The 13,933-nt window shown below is 46.5% G+C and overlaps 2 long non-coding RNA genes and 1 pseudogene across 2 annotated transcripts in view; all 3 read right to left on the bottom strand.

Annotated features, from left to right (window-relative positions):
- Window positions 1–329: 329 nt before the first annotated feature.
- Window positions 330–13,933, bottom strand: part of LOC106698835 — a 21,524-nt gene continuing 7,920 nt past the window's right edge. Inside the window, exon 2 of the long non-coding RNA XR_001350223.2 lies at window positions 330–695. This is a non-coding gene — a long non-coding RNA (uncharacterized LOC106698835). The remainder of the gene's footprint in view (window positions 696–13,933) is intronic.
- Window positions 1,540–13,933, bottom strand: part of LOC111827901 — a 19,276-nt gene continuing 6,882 nt past the window's right edge. Inside the window, exon 2 of the long non-coding RNA XR_002831653.1 lies at window positions 1,540–2,128. This is a non-coding gene — a long non-coding RNA (uncharacterized LOC111827901). The remainder of the gene's footprint in view (window positions 2,129–13,933) is intronic.
- LOC106698833 lies at window positions 10,011–11,572 on the bottom strand (annotated as a pseudogene).

Genomic DNA, 13,933 nt, shown 5'->3' with positions numbered 1-13,933 from the left:
TCTTGCCCCTCCCGGCGATTTTCCTGTTATCCTCATTATAGGTTTCATGGTTAACGGCCTTCAGTTTCCAGTGGACCAGCTACATCTGGCCCCCACCTGCACCTGGTCCGACCTGTTACTCTGACTGACCTGTATAAGAGACATAAATATCCCGCTCCCTCTACTCTGCCTGCTGATGTGATTTTGGACTCAGCCCCTCTGCTAGCAGAAGTAACAATAAATTTATAATTCTTTTCCCCTTTCAGCCTCATGTGTACCTCCTTCTGTTACTAGGAAACCCCCGGGTGGGCTCTGGCTGCCTGTCGCAATATCCAATAACGAAGGCAGGGTTGAATCATATAAGGCGTTTATTGAGAAGGCCAGCCAACCAAGAAGATAGGGAGCTTACAGGCATCCAAAACCTGTATTACAGCAAGGTGCAGGGGACAGGATTATATAGGAAAAATGGACTGGGCTGAGGTTGGGAACAGAATGCGATTACATGCAGTCCTGGACGTCAGCAGACGTCAACCGTTGTTGTTGGTTGTCAGGTAATGAGATGATGGTTTGGCTCCTGGTGGGGTCGGCCTGAAAATGCGTAATGGTTCTGCTTGCTTGTTGGGTACAGTATACATTGTCCATAGCTGAATCACCTCCCCAATCACTTTGTTCGAGATCAAAGGGAGTATGCAAGTGCACCGGCCTGAGAAATGAAACTTAGAAAAGAAAAAAAACTTAAGCCTCTGTTCCATATAAGAAACTTAACCCTCTATTCCTATATGAATATGTATTTCAGAATTAAATAATATGATTATCTTTCAGATTAATTCAGGTGCTCTATCAGATTATAACTCCTATTACTTTGGCAGCCCTAACATTTGGTGCCGAAACCTGGGAGGGTTCCATGGGGAGGGGGAGTCATCACCCGGGCTTCGGTCACCCGAAGTTCGCTACTTGGAGAGCAGTAGGCAACAGCAGCTCAATCTGGGTTTACCTCCCAATTCTACTCATGATCTCGGCCTTGATTAGGCCTCCCTCCCTTATGGGCTCTCCTGAACCAGCCAAGGAGGACCTCTCCTTCCCATTGCTGACCCCCCACTCAACACTGGCTCATTTCATCTCTGGTAAGTGACAAATGGATCATCCCTCCATTTTCTTGCTGGGTACATGATTTTTATGTATTACTTTCCTTAGAGATTTCTGATTTGCCATCTCAGACAAAGACCTAGTGCTAGGTCTGAAATCCTCTCCAGTTCGGCCTCGACCCTAGGACAGGTCCCACAGTCTTTCTCCTCCCAAGGGATGCCTGCCATGTGGATTAGACTGTCCTCCCTCCAGAGCCTGACAAGACAGTGGGGACGCCCTCCCTCTAGTCTAGCTTCGCAGGTCTCCCTTTGTTCCTTACCTCCTCTTTCTAATTTACACCATGGGGAATTCTTTTTCTGCCCCCCCACCCCCGAAAAAAACATGCCTCTGGGATGTCTCCTTCGTCCTTTCTACGGAGGTCCGGCCAAAGTGCCTTATCCACAATATAAATTAGACAATGATTCACACTGGCCAGAGCATGGAACTTTAGATTTTAATATTCTCCGGGACTTAAACAATTTCTGTTACTGCAATGGGAAAGGGTCAGAGATCCTCTACTGAAACCAGACAACCAATGGGTCCAGGCTGCCTGTTACTACCTGAACCAATTAAGCCAATTAGGAGACAGGGTTGAATCATATAGGAGTGTTTATTCCAATAATGTTGGCAGTATGGGAGAGCAGTAGGTCATCCACAAAAATCTGCTCTGCCTCTCCCCATAAGCCAGCCACTGATATTAGGTAGAAGGACAAAGATTACATGGGAAAGTAGGAATTACAGGCATGAGAAAGTAGGCACGGGACAATCATTACAGGTTACAAATCATGCGGACTGGGGGGTGGCAGAGGGCGGGTACCTCTGGGTACCCCTGGACTGGATTACAGGCTATAGGAGCTGGGGTTGTAAAGAGCTGGTGCCTCTGGGACTAGATTGTTTCAGCCATGAGGTTGTAAATCTTTCCATAATGATAGGCAGTTCTTGAGACAAGAGGATGGACTGCATTCCGATGTTAGCTCCTGTGTCCCAGGGCGTACAACTCCCAGCCAGGTAAGAATGTGCTTTCCTTCATCAGAACAAAATCATCATGGTTAACAGCATGATTAATATTTCTTATTTTATTTCTCATAACTAATAGCTAGTCCCCAATACAGTATTATATTTCTGCCCCTAACACTACGTCCAGGCTTTCTTCCTTCTCCACAGTCGCCCTTCTCTCTGTCAGGACTGCATCACTTACCAAATTCTTCTTCATTCTAAACCTTCCTGCGTGTAGTCCCTTCCTGAGGAACTCTTTGACCAAGCTGACATTTGGTCCCAAGAACCTACTGCTCCTCTCTTAACTATAGTACCATTCTCTCCTATAATCTCCTCTCTTCTCTTTCAAATAGAAAACCACAAAGTTTGTCTCTTAAGTAATTAGAAAAATCTGACCCTCAAACTTTAAAAAGAGAGATTGATTTTCTTCCCCAATATCAACTCGGGGACAGGGAAGTCTAGCCTGTAAATGAATCTCTAAATTGTAGCACTGTTCTCCAATTAACTGTTTTACTAATACTTATAGCCCTTTTACCAAGATAGGGATTTAAGGAAAACTTTCCTCACAGCCCCATCAAACTGCCTGCCTCTCACAAAGGCAGAACAGCTGCTTTCCTCCATCCTCCACCCACCTCTTTCCCAGGGAGCAGCAGCTGTTTAACCCTTTCTTTGCTATAAGACTGCAGACACTTGTTTGCAGAACTGTAGGCACTTGCCTGACAGTCCTGCCACTACCAAGAGTGGAACTCATTATTACCCAAACCATAGCATGTTATCTCTAAGGAAAGTAATACATAAAATACATATTAAAGAAATTATTTGGGCCCTATCCGGTTTGGCTCAATGGATAGAGCGTCGGCCTGCGGACTGAAGGGTCCCAGGTTCGATTCTAGTAAAGGGCACATGCCCAGGTTGCAGGCTCAATCCCCAGTAGGGGGTGTGCAGGAGGCAGCCAATCAATGATTCTCATCATTGATGTTTCCAATCTCTCTCTCCCTCTCCCTTCCTCTCTCTGAAATCAATAAAAATATATTTTTTTAAAAATTATTTGGGTCTGTTAAGGGCCAAGAATTTGGGGGATACTTCTTATCCAATAAACAGCCTCGGGCATTAGAAAAAATTACCAAAACAAGCCTTAGGACCTTAGACCCCCCCCACTGAGCAATTAACAAGTAACTTTCAGTGTTTTTAACACCTTAGGGCAGAGGAAAAGCAAGAAAGCCATCCCATAAAAACAAATGACTCAGTTTTTAAAAAAAATATATATTTTATTGATTTTTTTACAGAGAGGAAGGGAGAGGGATACAGTCAGAAACATTGATCAGCTGCCTCCTGCACACCCCCTACTGGGGATATACCCGCAACCAAGGTACATGCCCTTGACTGGAATCGAACTTGGGACCCTTCAGTCTGCAGGCCCACACTGTATCCACTGAGCCAAATCGATTAGGGCCAAATGACTCAGTTTTAAGCCATATGTCACCTCAGGGCTGTGCCCCCTCTGCTACAAGTTTAGCCACTGGAAGAGGGACTGTCCCTGGGCAGAAAGGTCCCCAGGGCCAGAACCTACCCACACAATGGCCTTAAGCTGATGGGGCCCAACACTCCAGTCAGCCCTCTCTAAGAGCATCACCATTAAAGGGATGGAGCCAAGGGTGTGACGGGTAAGAAGTAAATTTTTCTTAAATATGGGGCTGCATATTCTCTCACCAAGGCCTCTTCCAAACCTGTTTAATCACTGGGGTGAATTGACATCCCTAACACTACCCTTTCATTCTACCCCTTCAACTGCAGGCTTGAGAATCTTACTTTTAGTCATGCCTTTTAGAAACTACAGGGAGGAATACTGCCCCTCCCCTTGTAAGGAAAGAATGTGGCACTTTTGAATCCAAGTGGCTGGCAAGGGTGCAGGGCCTGCCTCCTCCACCCCACCCCCCTTTCTTCATTCTAAACAAAAAGGCTGCCCATAAGGCAGTCAACTATGACAAACAATAAAATCATTCAAGGCCCTGATTAAAACCCAGCTCTCTTCCTCTTCTGCCTCATGGAAGCCTTACAGAAATTTACTACCTCAGACCATACCTCTCCAGAGGGAACCCTTCTTCTGAACACCCATTTTATATCCCAATCAGCTCCCAACACATCACGAACTTCAAAAAATAGACACAGGTCCACAAACCCCTCAAAAAGACCTCGTTAACCTGGCCTTTAAGGTCTTTTAAAAAAAATATACTAGAGGCCCGGTGCATGAAATTCGTGCACGGTGTGTGTGTGTGTGTGTGTGTGTGTGTGTCCCTCAGCCCAGCCTGCACCCTCTCCAATCTGGGACATCCCATCCCTCTCACAATCCAGGACTGCTGGCTCCCAACTGCTCGCCTGCCTGCCTGCCTGATTGCCCCTAACCGCTTCTGCCTGCCAGCCTGATCACCCCCTAACCACTCCCCTGCCAGCCTGATCGACGCCTAACTGCTCCCCTGCCAGCCCAATTGCCCTTAACTGTCCTCCCCTGCCGGCCCGGTCACCCCTAACTGCCCTCCCTTGCCAGCCTGGTTGCCCCGAACAGCCCTCCCCTGCAGGCCTGGTCCCCCCCAACTGCCCTCCTCTGCAGGCCTGAATCCCCCCCAACTGCCCTCCCCTGCAGGCCTGGTCCCCCCAACTGTCCTCCCCTGCAGGCCTTGTCCCCTCCCAACTGCCCTCACTGCTGGCCATCTTGTGTCCACATGGGGCAGCCAACTTGTGTGTTGGAGTGATGGTCAATTTGCATATCACCTCTATTATATAGGATATATTATTTTTTTCTTTATTCTTTTTTTGTTTTTAAATTTTGTTGCTTTTGCCGAAACCGGTTTGGCTCAGTGGATAGAGCATCAGCTGCGGACTGAGGGGTCCCGGGTTCGATTCCGGTCAGGGGCATGTGCCTGGGTTGCGGGCACATCCCCAGTAGGAGATGTGCAGGAGGCAGCTGATCGATGTTTCTAACTCTCTATCTCTCTCCCTTCCTCTCTGTAAAAAATCAATAAAATATATTTAAAAAAAAAATTTTGTTGCTTTTGAGGAGTAGGATATTCTTTTTTTAAGTATATTTTTTATTAATTTCAGAGAGGAAGAGAGAGGGAGAGAGATAGAAATATCAATGATGAGCCCTGGCTGGTTTGGCTCAGTGGATAGAGCATTGGCCTATGGACTGGAGGGTCCCAGGTTCGATTCCAGTCAAGAGCACATGCCTGGGTTGTGGGCTCGATCCCCAGTGGGGCCCGTGCAGGTGGTAGCTGATCAATGACTCTCTCTCATCATTGATGTTTCTGTCTCTCTCTCCTTTCCTCTCTAAAATCAATAAAAAATATATATTTTTTAAAAAGAAACATAAATGATGAGAGAGAATCACTGATTGGCCGCCTCCTGCACTCCCCCTACTGGGGACTGAGCCCGAAACCCAGGCATGTGCCCCTGACCAGAATCAAACCCGGGACACTTCAGTCCGCAGGCCAACGCTCCCTCCACTAAGCCAAACCGGCTGGGACGGATATTCTTTGGGGATCGAGCCTTCAACCCAGGCATATGCCCCTGACTGGAATTGAACCCACGACCCTTCAATCCGCAGATCGACACTCTATCCACTGATAGAGTGAAATCAGTTACTTCATAGTGTAATCCAAGCCAGCCAGGGTTAGCCTTTAAGGCAGTGGTTCTCAACCTTCAGGCCCTTTAAATACAGTTCCTCATGTTGTGACGCAACCATAAAATTATTTTCGTTGCTACTTCATAACTGTAATATTGCTACTGTTATGAATCATAATGTGAATATCTGATATGCAGGGTGGTCTTTTTTTAATTAAATCTTTATTGTTCAGATTATTACAGTTGTTCCTCTTTTTCCCCCCATAGCTCCCCTCCACCTGGTTCCCACTCCACCCTCTGCCCTTACCCCCCCGCCACTGTCCTCATCCATAGGTATACAATTTTTGTCCAGTCTCTTCCCGCACCCCCCACACCCCTTTCCCCGCTGAGAATAGTCAGTCCACTCCCTTTCTATGCCCCTGATTCTATTATATTCACCAGTTTATTCTGTTCATCAGATTATTTATTCACTTGATTTTTAGATTCACATGTTGATAGATGTGTATTTGTTGTTCATAATTTGTATCTTTACCTTTTTCTTCTTCTTCCTCTTCTTAAAGGATACCTTTCAGCATTTCATATAATACTGGTTTGGTGGTGATGAACTCCTTTAGCTTTTCCTTATCTGTGAAGCTCTTCATCTGATCTTCAATTCTGAATGATAGCTTTGCTGGGTAAAGTAATCTTGGTTGTAGGTTCTTGGTATTCATCACTTTGAATATTTCTTGCCACTCCCTTCTGGCCTGCAAAGTTTCTGTTGAGAAATCAGCTGACAGTCGTATGGGTACTCCGTTGTAGGTAACTGACTGTTTTTCTCTTGCCGCTTTTTTTGTCTTTTGCTCTTGGCATTTTAATTATGATGTGTCTTGGTGTGGTCCTCTTTGGATTCCTTTTGTTTGGGGTTCTCTGCACTTCTTGGACCTGTAAGTCCATTTCTTTCACCAGGTAGGGGAAGTTTTCTGTCATTATTTCTTCAAATAGGTTTTCAATATCTTGCTCTTTCTCTTCTCTGGCACCCCCATAATTTGGATGTTGGTATGCTTAAAGTTGTCCCAGAGGATCCTTACACTACCTTCATATTTTTGGATTCTTTTTTCATTTTGCTTTTCCAGTTGGGTGTTTTTTGCTTCTTCGTATTTCAAATCTTTGACTTGATTCTTGAGATCCTCTAGTCTGCTGTTGGATCTTTGTATAATATTCTTTATTTTAGTCAGTGTATGCTTAATTTCTAGTCGGTCCTTTTTCATAACCTCGAGGGTCTCACTAGATTTCTTGAGGGTCTCACTAAATTTATTGGCGGTTTCTAGAAAATCCTTGAAAAACCTTAAAAGTGTGGTTTTGAACTCTATATCCAGTCATTTGCTTTCCTCCATTTCTGTCATTTGTGACCTTTTTCTTTGTCTCCACATTTTTTATGCTTCCCCGTGTTGATAGAGTGGCTTTCTGTGCTAGGTGTCCTATAGGGCCCAGTGGCTCAGCCTCCCCAATTACCTGAGGTGACACTCTTGGTGCACCCCTTTGTGGGCTTTGTGCACAGTCTTGTTGTAGTTAAGCCTTGATTGTTGTAGGTATCACTGGGAGGAATTGACCTCCAGGCCAATTGGCTGTGAGAATCAGCTGTGTCTGCAGTGGGAGAACTTCTGTGCTGGAGACACCCTTCTGGGGCAAGACTTGCTTCAGTGGGGCTTTGGTGCTCACTGAGTCTGCCCCCTGAGTGTGTCCCTTATGGATCTGAGGAGTTGTAATCTGGATGGTCCCACTCTGACCACTGGGTACACTGGCTCTTGGATCTAAGGAGGTGCTAATTTAGCCTCTGCCTGAGGCTACCCAGCAGGAGCTATGGAGAGATCTGCATATTCCTCTTCTTTTTTTGGGGTTTGGAGGTGCCCAGATGCGGCACAACTGTGAAGTAATGCAAGCTGCTGTGGGGCCTTGGGCCTTCTCTTGGAAGTTCTGGGTCTCTCTGACCCAGCTGCAGTTTGTTAGGTAATTTTCAGATTGCAAAGGGCTAGGCCTTTCATATGCAAAAGCCTCTGCACACAGCTTGGGTGGGGCGGGGTCTTAGGGGATCAACAGGGCGGAGCAAGCAGCTATGGCTGCTCCTCAGTCCTACCCTAAGAGGCCCCGTAGTTGCTGCAAGCACCTCTGAGAGAAAGCTGCTCCTGCATTCCTGCCCTGATGCCAGACAGTCCAGTTTCTCCCCGTATGCGTCTGGGTCCCCAGAGACTCGCCCAGAACTGGAGTTCAGAGCAGTTGGGAGCTTGAGACTCCCTCCCGATTGAAAAAGACACTGGCATCCTCCGTTGCCAGCCCTTTCCACACGCGAGCCTCCGTACCTCTGCACTTTACTTCTGTACCTCCTCTGAGTCTCAGTGTGCTTTTCTCTTTCCTTCTAGTTGTAGAATTTCCACTCAGCCAGCCTTCCTGTGGTTCTGGATGATGTCCGTTTTGTCTTTTAGCTGTATTTTTGAAGTGGTTGTGCCAGGCAGCAATTTCCGGTGTTTACCTATGCCACCATCTTGGTTTCTCCCTGCAGGATGGTCTTAGGCGACCCCTGTGAAAGGGTCGTTCGCCAGCCAAAGGGATCGCAACCCACAGGTTGAGAACCGCTGCTTTAATGTCTTTAATAATAGACAAGGAGACCCAAATCCAAAAACAAAAGAGAGATCAGGCCAGGGCTGAGGCCCAGAAGGAGGCCTATCAACTCCTAGCCATGGCTCTCACGAACCCCAAACGAAGTGCCAGTCTTCCAACCAAGGGTAAGTCAGGGGCTAAGCTCCCTCCGGGCTCATGCTTCAAATGCAACAAGGATGGACACTGGGCCAAGTCCTGCCCAAATCCGAGACCCCAGGCTGGGCCCTGCCCAAGGTGCAGAAGTCTGGCCCCTCCAGGTCGAACCTCAGCCAGTCCAGCAAGGCCACCCTCCAGATCTAATTCGGAGCTCCCAGATCTCCTGGGACTGGCCACTGAAGATTGAAGCTGCCCAGGCCCTGACAAGGCCCCACAGACTTACCTAGTACATCACCAGGACAGAGTCTCGGGTAATATTTGTGGTGACAAGTGAGCTGATCTCCCTTTTAATTGACACAGGGTCCACTTACTCTGCCCTCCCCAAATTCGCTGAGACCCATGTCCCCTCCTCAGTCTCTATTATGGGGTTGATGGACTGCATTTTAGTAGACACCCCCTATACCCACTCTTTTTTCATTCTATCTCGGTGCCTGACCAGGGCTACCGCACATCCCTTCATAAAGCCCAGTTGTTCCAAATGACAGTCACCTACCTCAGTTTCACTCTCATCCCACCAAGCCGAGCCATTACCTAGGACCGTAAACGCCTTATCTCCTCTATGACTGTCCCCTCCTCTAGACAAGAAATACTCTCCTTGAGCTTGCTAGGTTCTTTTGTCTCTGGGTTCCCAACTTTAGTCTTCTCGAAAAGCCCCTCTATAATGCAGTGAAGGGTCCCCCCAACTGAGCTTTTAGATCCCAAGGCCAGCTCTTCCTAGCCCTCATCTTTGGCCCGTGCATCCTAAGAGCCCTTTCCTTCTTCCTCCAAAACTGCATTTAGGCAATTACCAATAGCTCCATAAGAGAAATGACATTATTCCAGACCTACACTAGATATCATCCCTTCCCTCAATCACAGATTAATTAGGGACTTCTCTACACCACACCTAAACATGAAGAAGTTACAGAAGAATGAGATTGGCCTCCCTCATCAACCCCAGCTTGCAGGAACCCCAGCTGCTAGGAACCCTAGCTTACAGGGGGAATAAAGAGAGAGAGGCTTGAATGTTAGGCCAATCTTGCATTCCATTATGCCTTACGTGGGGCTAGTGCCCTCCTGGCGATTTTCCTGTTATTCTCATTATAGGTTTCATGATGAACGGCCTTCAGTTTCCAGTAAACCGCCTCACTGTTTCCAGTGGACCAGCTACACCTGGCTCCCACCTGCACCTGGTCCGACCTATTATTCTGACTGACCTGTACAAGAGATATAAATATCCTGCTCCCCGTAATGTGCCTGCTGGTGCCATTTTGGTCTCAGCCCTTCTGCTAGCAGATGTAACAATAAATTTATAATTCTTTACCCCTTTCAGCATCATGCGTTCCTCCTTCAGCAACCCTAACACTTTTCCCATTGATTTTTTATTTTTATTTTTAGAGAGAGTGGAAGGAAGGGGGAGAGACAGAAACATGGCTGTACAAGAGACATAGATTGGTTGCCTCCCTCATGCGCCCTGACGGGAGCCATTGATAGAACCTGCAACTGAAGTACATGCCCTTAACTGTAAACAAACCTGAGACCCTTCAATCCATGGGCTGACACACTAACCACTGAGCAAAGAGGCTAGAGCAGATTTCTGTATTTTCCATGGAGGACACTAGCCTCTCAAATCCCTGCAACCTCAGCATTCTTAGTCTCCACACAGTCGCAGTGGCCACATGGGGGCAACAGCACTCCACGCTGACGCATTGTCTTGCATTGGGCTGTGGCTCCAGCTTGGCAGAGGAACTGAATTTTCTATAGAACACTCGCAGCCTCATCTGGCTCAAGTTTAGAAGCAGAGGTCTTGCTTCCCTCCCTGAGGCCCTGGAGATTGTGGAGTGAAGGGATTTGGCTCCCTCAGGTGAGGAAAGGAGGGGGGGTCTATGCAAAGTTGGTGATGCGCAGATGCTGCCAGTCAGTGAATTAATCAGAGAGGGGGAACCGATGTCCTGCCTGGGGAGCCAGGGCTGACTTTTCTGGTCAAAGTAGAAGCTGGCCCGCCTGTGCTCCCTCCTGCTTTCCTGCATCTCAACCTTTCCCTCTGCTTGGGCCCTGGTCAGCTCTCAAGCAGCATTGAAAAGCTCCCATTTTTTTAATTTTATTTTTTGCTTTTACATTTTAAAAGATTGATTTTAGAAAAAGAGAAATACACACACACACACACACACATACACACACACACACACACACACCATCAGACTCCACATAATTAGACACCCACTGGTTGCATCTTGTATGGCCCTGACCAGGAATCCAGGCCACAACCTTGATGCAACCAACTGAGCTACCTGGCCAGGGCAGCTTTTACTTTTATTAGTATTTACTGTATTCTGAATTTACTTCCAGGCCATAAGTTTTTGTGTCTCCAGTTTCTCCTGGGATAACTTTTCTTTCTCTGCAGCCTCCTCTTCTGGTTTAGGAACAGTCTGCTCTTTTCCAGTAAAGATCATCTCCATGTGGAAGGGAGAGCTCATGGGTGGGTTAACCTGCCCATGAGCTCTGTACGTTCTGCGCTGTATCTTGGGAGCTTTGTTCACCTGGATGTGGTCAATGACCAGAGAATGTACATCTAAACCCTTGAGTTCAGCATTGCTCTCTGCATTTTTAAGCATGTGCAGCAAAAATGGAGCACTGTTTTTGGGCCATCGACCCCTGTGTCCAGCGTCACTGTTTGGCCTGGGCATACCTACCAACTCCACCATAGTAACGATAGAATGGCACACAATGCTTCTGTAAAGTGACATCCTTTAGATACTTAACACTTCAGAAAAGTGTTAGGGTTGCTGAAGGAGGAACACATGATGCTGAAAGAGGTAAAGAATTATAAATTTATTGTTACATCTGCTAGCAGAAGTAACATATTTTTGAATATGCATACCCTTGATGGCCTGGGCAGTTTCATGAGTGTTTTATTTTTCTCTCATGAGTGTTTTTAAAGTCAATACTAAGATTTGAACCTCTTGATTGGCATGATTTTGTGGAATTTTCTGGGTCAAGTGTACAGTGAACCATTCTCAGAGGTCATGACCTCTGGTCACTTTCCAGGAGAGCCAAGCATTCCCATCTTAGAGGAAAAAATGTCCCTTTCTCTTTTCTCTCTTCTTCACAATTAAAATAAAAAAATAAAAAAATATATTTTTTAATTTATTGAATATATATATTTTTTAATTTATTGATGTTTTTTGTATGGGGGGCATCGACTTGTTGTTCCACTTATTTATGCATTACTTGGTTGCTTCTTAAATTGTTTTTGTTTCATCTTTTTATCAGGTAGTCTTCTTATTATTGATTCATGGGAGTTTTTATTGTTGTTTTAAATATATTTTTATTGATTTCAGAGAGGAAGGGATAGGGAGAGATAGAAACATCAATGATGAGAGAGAATCATTGATCAGCTTCCTCCTACACGCTCCCCACTGGGGATCTAGCATATAACCCGGGCATGTGTCCCTGACCAGAATCAAACCCAGGACCCCTCAGTCCACAGGCTGATGCTCTATCTACTGAGCCAAACCAGCTAGGACACTTGGTTGCTTCTTGTATGTGCCCTAACTAGAGATGGAACCCACAATCTTGGAGTATGGAGACAACACTCTAACCAAAGAACTTACCCAGCCAGGGCCACAATTAAAAATTTTTGACATATTGACAGAATTTAAAATTAGAATTGTTACAGGAACCTCTCACAGACACCAGACAGGTGTTATCGGACAGCCCCCTGAGTCAGTGGGAGAGGGCTGTCCCCATCTCTATTCTCATTCTCGTAGGAACAAATTCAAAGGAGTGACCCTGATTGTATTGTGATAAAGTCAATTTATTAAAGATATTAAAGCAAACAAATTTATTAAAGAAGCAAGGCAAGCAATTCTGCATCTGAGCCAGAGCTCAGATGGGCTTTCCTATTTAGCTTGAAAAAGCCAGTTTGGTGGGGATTTGAGGAGTTATATACCCTCCTGTCTGTAAGTTTTTAAAAAATTCCTCTGCTAGATACCCTGGTAAAGATGAACTCCCTTCTTTTCTTTGTTATGGCTTTCCCAGAATTTATGAGAACCATCTGGTAACTTTATGTTGACAAACCCAAGACTGCTGGCTTCACTGTTTAAATAGTAAGATGAAATAAAACTGTCCCCCCTTCTTTCCCTTCCCCCTTCCTTCCTGCTTAGTTCCAGGGTGATTTATACTAAATAGTCTCTGGTTAGTGAGAAGTTGAATCAAGATTCCTCCTCCTCTCCTTCCCCTTTCCTTTCCTTCCTCTCCTGCATTTTTTTGTGAGGAGGAGTTTTAACCCTTTGTTCTCAAGATAAGTTCCTGCTATAAGTGGTCTGCAAAACTTTTTGGCCTTGTCTAATTCTCCTGTCTCAGTCTCCCTATTTCTTGTCTTGGAATTTTCCTAGATTGTCACTATCCTATAACATTCCCCTCTCAGAGACTTCCATCCCTAAAATCTTTTAGGGTTGATGAGGGAAAGCAATCTGTTTTCAGTAACTGCTTCCTGCTGACAATTGGTCATTGTCCCTGGCTGTGTTAGAGTATGGAAGTCCTCTCCATGCCTGATCTAAGATAGACAAAGGAATGGGATTTGAGACTGGAATAGAGAGGCATTGGTTGATTCTTTTAAAATAGGGATGGACTGGAATTCCCGAAAGGCCAACACTTTGACATGGAGTCTCACTTTAGGAGGTGGTAAAGCAGATAGGCTTTCAAAGTGTGACCTATCTACACTAATAAAAGACAAACATGCAAATTGACCATACCTTCGCTACGCCTTAAACCATGCCCACCAGCCCATCAGAGCGACTATATGCAAATTAACCCAACCAAGATGGCGGCTGGCAGCCATGGAGCTGGAGCAAGCAGGAGGCTTGGTTGCCCCAATGATGGAGGAAGCCAAGCTTCCCGCCTGCTGTGGCCAGGCTCTGAACTCCACTCAAAGCAACAAAGTTTCAATGATAGAAGATAAATAAACCCCAGATACCTGCTTTCAGCCAGCCGTGGCCACGGAGCTGGAGCGAGTAGGAGGCTGGGTTGCCCCTGGTGATGGGGGAAGCCAAGCTTCCCTCCCGCCTGCCCTGGCCAGCTCTGAGTTCCTCTCAAGGCTATAAAGTTTCAATTATAGAAGGTAAATAAATCCCAGAATAAAAAAGAAAAAAAGGAGAGACTGGGAGCTTCCGTCGCCGGGGCGGCTTGGCCAGCCTGAAAAAGGCCCTCAGCCCCTCACCCAGACTGGCCAGGCACCCCAGTGGGGACCCCCCCACCCTAAAGGGGGTGTGGCCAGCCTGAAAACAGCCATCAGCCCCTCACCCAGGCTGGCCAGGCACCCCAGTGGGGACCCCCACCCTGAAGGGGTGTGACCAGCTGCAACAGTCATCAGCCCCTCACCCAGGCTGCTAGGCAGCCAGCGGCCCCCACCCTGATCAGGGACACCCTTTCAGGAAACAGCTGG

The sequence above is a fragment of the Myotis lucifugus genome, unplaced genomic scaffold, assembly GCF_000147115.1.
Source record: "Myotis lucifugus unplaced genomic scaffold, Myoluc2.0 scaffold_244, whole genome shotgun sequence".
Taxonomy (NCBI): Eukaryota; Metazoa; Chordata; class Mammalia; order Chiroptera; family Vespertilionidae; genus Myotis; species Myotis lucifugus.
Note: the sequence above shows the minus strand (reverse complement) of the source record. Positions and strands in the feature narration are given on the sequence as shown.